The following is a 6707-nucleotide window of genomic DNA, read 5'->3' on the forward strand; positions in this document are numbered from 1 at the left end:
GATGACCACAGCCTGGAGAAGAACCAGCCGAGCCGTCCTTGCTTCTGTCCCCTGAGGTGCATAGACTCTGGTCCTGAGGGATCCCCAGCCGCTCTTCCTGCCAGTACACAGCCCTACCCATGTCCTCTTGAAGGACTTTTTATCGTGTAGACACACATCCACAGCCCCAGTGGCACTAGCATCTCCCTAACTCCCAGTGTCTTTTCTTCGGATCACCTTCAGGCTTCAGTCACAGTAAATGTATTTTCAGCACTATTCCAGGAAGCGGTACATGCAGGAGAAAGGGAGCATCCAGAGAAGCATGAGCACAAAGCCCTGGGGCCTACAGGAGTCCTTAGCCACATCTTGTTCTCTCGTCTCCCCTTCCTTGGCAGAAGAGGCTTCTCTTTCCCTTCCCTGGCCCCAAAGGACACAGTCCTTGGAGTCTCCACGGTGGTTCTCCTCCCAGTGACTCATCTGCGCCGGCCGTCTCATGGCTGCCGGTTTATCTGTGATACGTGAGTCTACCAAGTAGGTGGAATGCATAAGGAGAGGGGGCTTCTCAGCTCTGGGTGTCTTGTCCTGTGGTGATGCGAGGACCAATTCTGCCCTGCAAACCCCAGAAGAGGTGGCTGAGGGTGGGTGGGTGCCTGTTTGTACTACTCTCTGTGTTCCTGGGTTTTCAATAAACTTGCCAAGCTAACTTCATGAGGATTCTGCCTGTTCATTCAGATCACACCGAGGAGGTGGCCTATGGGAACCCACTAGTTCACTCTAAGGAGAGTGTGACCACAGAAAGGGCTGGTGTCCTAGACCCATGGAAAGAAAGGGTCTAAGCCTCCCAGGGAGGGTCTCACAGTTCTGGAAGGCAGAGGTGACAAGGTTTCGAGGTTCTGAAAACAAGTGCCAGCCTATCCACTCTTCTGTGGGTCAGCATGACCTCTTCCTGACCATGCTGGCTCCTCCCCTTTTCTGCAGCTCCCAGCCCACCACCAACCCTCTGAGATCACCGCAGTGGTAGCCTCGTCTCTCTGTCCTTACTCGTGTCTCCATCCAATGTACTCAGCACAGGGCTACTAGAGAAGTCTTTCTCACACAGAAAACTGGTCATAACCCCATTGTTTCAAGTCTTCAGAGGCTTCCCATTGCCTTCTGGAAGTAGGTGAAGCTCCTTAACATGACATTCTGGTTCCACAGAATCTATCCACATACCCCCACTCCCAGCCCTTCCCTCAACAGCACCCACTTCCAACCTGCCGTGGCGCCTGCCGTGATGCCTGATAATAGAATGTTGGCCTTGCTCTCAAGGAGCTTCTGGTCTAGTCTTCAGAGAAGGGTAGATACATAACTGGTCCTTGGGAGGTTGAAAGCTGCGCTGACACCAAAACAGACGGCACAGCACATAGAGGAGAGGACCAGCACAGACATGGGCAGTGCGGGTTTCCTAAAGGATGTGGTACCAGCAGAGATGCAAAGGATGGTGAATGAACCATCTAAATGGGGCAACGGGTGCCAATCTAGGCCACAGTATGTGCAAAAGCCTAGAGACTGTGGATAGCGTGGCAGGTAGGGGGGGCCTGCCCGGAGCCAGGGAGAATGTTACTAGAAGTCAAGATACAGCAGCAAGTGGAGGGCAGGAGTCCACGAGCAGGGGCCCAGGCAGCACCTGGCACAGCGGTCAGGGCCCAGGCAGCACCTGGCACAGCGGTCAGGGCCCAGGCAGCGGCCACACTCAGCACCCACCGTCTTCTTCTAAGGCAGGCATACACCTAGTTTCTTCACACATCCCGTCTTTCCTGACCCAGCCAGCAGCCTGGACACCTGCCTGTCACCCTGCTCAGACAATCTTACCAGTCCCCTGCCCTCTGCCCCGGGGCCCATGCATATCCGCCTCATCTCTACTGAGTCACAGTCCTCAGTTGAAGCAGCATGGACACTGCCCCCGTAAGGCCTTGGTGCCTCTCTCAGCCAGACCAATAACCACCCACCATCAGTGACCAATTCATTACCTCAGGTCCAAACTGACCTTGAACTAGCTTCTCTTCAAAACTTCATGTTGGCCCTTTTCATTTGCGCTGCCTGACATGACATTACTTTGTGATGGGCATGTCATGAACACTACTGGACCGCAGGAATGTGGCACGTCCCTTGCCTTTGCTCCCTCAAAGGCTCTTGTCCAGTTTCTCCGGGGGGCCCGGTTCCTGCAGGGGTGGCACAGGATCTACAGCATCAGGTGCCTGCAGCACCAGGCAATGTGGCACTAGTGGCCGGCAGCACTGTTCGGCTGGCTGTGCCCAAATCTTCACAGACATCTTTAGCTTCTTTCTCTCTCTCCCAGTCCCATAGTCACTCCATCAGAAAATCTTAGCTTAGTGCTCAGCCGTTACCACTTCCCTGCATGGCACTGACACTCAAACTGCTCTGTCCTCCCCGGGCAATTGCAGTCAACTTCTAACTGGTCCTTACTTCTGCTTTCCTTCAGTCTGTGCGCCAAGAGCCGCCAGAGGAATCCTACTGAAAGCAAGCCCCGGGGCTGAGGACAGAACTGGGGCAAAGTGTGTTCTTTGAACAAGAAAGGCCTGGCATCCAATCCTCGATGCTTAGGAAATTTTAAAATAAAATAAAATAAAATATAGTACTCTGGATGAATTAAAAAATATTCATTTGCGTATTCTGAAAAGTAAACAAAAAGAGGCCGATTGTGGCCGAAGGCAAGGCTTCAGAAAGTGGCCAAGTGTTTATTTTATTCACCTACACACACACACACACACACACACTCAAGGCCTTACTTGAGCTGAGGGTGGAGCAAGAAAGCATCAGCTTAGACAGCTGAGATCCCCATGAAAATCCCACCTTTCCACATGAAGGGAAAAGAAGGGGTCCTTATGCATTAGGGTTATGGCTTTGCTTGAGGGCTGGGCCCTGCCGGGCTTGGCAGGACTTTGTAGCAGGATTGTGGTTTTAAAGCCTGAGAGGTTTGGTGGCTCTGGCATGAGGAACCAGGAAAAGAGTTCCGGAGAAGGGCTGGTGGCGTCAAGTTGAACAACTGGAGAAGGAAATGCTTGTGTGTGTGTCTACCACATCCTAGGCTTGCCTTGTGTCAGAGCCAAGAGTCAGCTAGGACACCCAAAGGGAGATGCAAGGACTAAGAAAACAAAAGAGACAGGACAGAGTCGGGAGTTTTGCCGGTCAGTGCCAAACAGCATCGAGTTACTTCAGAGCCTTCAAAAACCCGAACAGAGAGCGCAGTGAGTTAACCACTTCAAGCACTGTCCTTGAGACGAGGAGCAGGCAGGCTCGCGACCTACCACGTGCCTCCTGCAAGCAGCAAGCAGTTCCATTTACTATCTGGACGTGCCTTCGGCTGGCATTCAACAGGCCTGCGGCTTAGCAAATAATGTGTTCTTTCCCATGGGCTTCACCAGAACATTCTCCCAGCTCTTAAGGAGAACGGAACAAGCAAGCTTGAACTTAAATGACTTCTAAGTCAGAATGGGCTCTACATAGAAACTGCGTCACTTGTGGGCTCCCACAGCCTTGAGTGTCACTGGCATGGAAAACCCAAAGCAACATTCCAAGAGCTTGGAGATTTGCGGTTAGACTACCGACTCCACCCACATTTCGAGCAAATCCCCAAGTGACGTAGCCTGCTGTGGGAGCTCCTTCCGCCCCCTCAGCCAATAGCCTTTAAGATACGGTGCGGTGGGCGCGCCTTCCGCTCCCTCAGCCAATAGTCTTTGTCTGCTCTCTAGAACAGCCTCAGAGCATCCAGTATAGACATGAAAAAAGGAGAGGCTTTGTCACCACCACCCCTCCTGGGTCAGCTGGAGCAGGCAGCCTGAAACTGACTGGGGTGGTTCCCACAATAAAACCAAATTTGAACATAAGGATTGTTTCAGGACCCTGAGTGGATAAAGCACCAACTCTGTGTGTGTGTGTGTGTCTGTGTGTGTGTGTGTGTGTGTCTGTGTGTGTCTGTGTCTGTGTGTCTGTGTGTGTCTGTGTGTGTCTGTGTGTAAACTAAAGTTATTTTGATGTTCAAGAAGTCAAGAAAAGTTGAGCAATTCTCATGGGGAGGGAGAGTCAACAGACCCCCGTCACGGTTGATACAGCTGTAGGGATTAGCACACTAGCACACAGAGACTATGGAGCGCTCATGTCACCATGCTCTGTATGGTAGGGAGAGAGAGACACGTCTGAAATGAATAAAAGGGGAAATTAGGTCTTGGAGTTCAGGCCTGCAATCTCAGCACTCAGAAGGCTGAGGCAAGGAAATTGCAAATTCAATACAAGGCCTCCCTGGGTTAGAGTGAGTTCAAGGACAGCCCAAGCAACTTACCTCACAATAGAAAGCTTAGAAGTGCCTGGGCTAGAGATCAGGGAAGAGTGTTTGCCCTGCATGTTCAAATGTTTGCTAGGGTCAATCCTCAATGAAGTAAGAAGGGGAAGGGAGGGGAGGAGAGGGGAGGGGGAGATAGAGAAAGTCAGAGAAAAACAGAGGTAGTTCTCAGAAACAGAGAACAGATGATAAGAGACAAACAGTGGCATTTATAACTGAAAGCAGGATGCTTAGAAAGTAGAAAACGGTGATGAACTTCACAGCAAAAAGAGAGGATGGAGGAAGGAGCCAGTGCTCTGGAAACAGGACAATTGTCCTTATCTACTAGTGAGAACAAAGAGAAAAGAACTGGAAAATATTAAGCAGAACAGGGTGGCACATTGCACATGGGAATAATAATCCAAACCACTGGCTTTCTCATCAGAAGCGCAGACGACGGTGGAGCAGCACATTCCAAGTGCTCAGGACTGAGTAGGAAAAGAGCGTCAAGTGCTCCTTCGTTTGGCCGTTTCTCTGGAGGAGTGGGTGCTGAGCTGGGAGCCAGGCAAGCCTTTGCCACAGAGCTGCACCGGCCCTGCAAAGACGGGACCCCGTGGCCAGCAAACACATCCTTCCATAGCAAAAGAAGGAAGGAAAAGGCAGACAGGCCCTGTGAGAACTGAGATCTGCTTGGACCCAGGCTTGAGCTCTTCAAAGTGAAGGAGCAGTGCAAGGCACAAATGGAGGGAGAGTGACAGGGAGTGTCTGACTGAATGCAGGAGACGGTCTGTCTTCTTCCCTTATAGTCTTCAAAGTATGCACAACTGCTGAAAACAAAAATGGCAGCCTCCTCAGATGAGGTGATCATGGGCCAGAGTTTCTCTGCTCAGCCCCAAGCTTCTGGCAGACCAACTGATGGTGTTTGCTGCCCTCTGCTGGCCATCAGCTTCAGCGAGGTTGTTGGAGCGTCCAAGCTGATGACTGGAAACTTCAGCATCTTTCAAAACTCTTTTTTCCTCCTCACAAATTGTATTTAGAGCCTTATATTACTCAATAAAAATTTCTATAAGAATCCTATCTCATGCTCACCACCTTGGTCCAAGAAAGACACACGAGTGGGAGCTTCCAAGTCCTGCAGTTCTCAAACGTGGAGTGGTCCTCTGGACTTGGGGTCTGGTGTTGCACACAGGTAGCATTTACATCCACCTTCAAACATTTGAGGTAGTTATTCACTTGTACACAACTACAGTCAGCCAACTCATAAGCAACTAAATTCTCAGAGCGTTTGCAAGTGCTAGGGACCCACCAATGACAGACAAGATGTCTGTCCCCATTGGACTTCTTTGGGGGCAGGGAAGAAATACGTGATGGTGGACACACAGAATTCATGGGTTATACAGTGCACTGGAAGGGTTTAAGTGCTACACGACTTTTTTAAGTAGCTAAGGGCTGGGCAGATGGCTCAGTGAGCAAACTGTGGATATAAGGACCTAAGTTTGAATCTTCAGTACCCATGTAAAAACCAGGGTGTGGTCATGAATATCTCTAATCCTAACACCATGGGCAGAGGCCGGTAAATCTTCAGAGCTCACTGGCCTACCCAAAACAGAGAGCTCTGGGTTGAGAGAAGAACAGATCCTGTCTTGGACACTAAGAAGAACAGCTGAGAAAGACAACTGAAGCTGACCTCTGGCCTCTGCAAGCTCACACACGGGACACACATGCACACGCACACACACACACTCACAGAGCAATCGGAGCAATATAGCCAGAAGGAGGCAGTTCTAGGATAGAATGGGAGGTCACCATTTTTAAAAGAAGAATCAGAAATGTTTTTTTGCACAAAGCCCCACATGAAGCAATGGAGGAAGCCTTTTGGACAAGATGAGAACACTGAGCAGAAAGGACAGCCATTCAGAAGTCCTGAGACAGGTTGAAGGACCAGTGTAGGACCAAGAGCAGAGGAAAGAGACGTGTGAAGAGGCAAACGGGCAGGCAGAAAAGGCCTTTTCACCTGCATACAATACGGAGCCAACGGGACATTAGAGCAGGTAAGTGATATGATCCAGCCTAAGACAGGTAGGTCTCTGGGAACTGGGGGTCCGGGAGCAGCAGCAGGGAGACCAGCAGTGCAGCTTGTCTGTTCTCTAGCTAAATACAGCAGTAAATGCATGATTGCTTTCTGGGTCCATGGTTCAGCCAAACACAGCAGAGGAAACAGCACCTATGCTGAGTGTGTTAGGCTTGTCCTTGTCCTGCTCCCTATACACCACAGTGTGACAATTCAGACAGCGTTGACATTGTATCAGACACCAACACCACAGTGTGACAATTCAGACAGCGTTGACATTGTATCAGACACCGACACCACAGTGTGACAATTCAGACAGCTTGACATTGTATCAGACAC

This window comes from Microtus ochrogaster, chromosome 15 (assembly GCF_000317375.1).
Source record: "Microtus ochrogaster isolate Prairie Vole_2 chromosome 15, MicOch1.0, whole genome shotgun sequence".
Classification (NCBI taxonomy): domain Eukaryota; kingdom Metazoa; phylum Chordata; class Mammalia; order Rodentia; family Cricetidae; genus Microtus; species Microtus ochrogaster.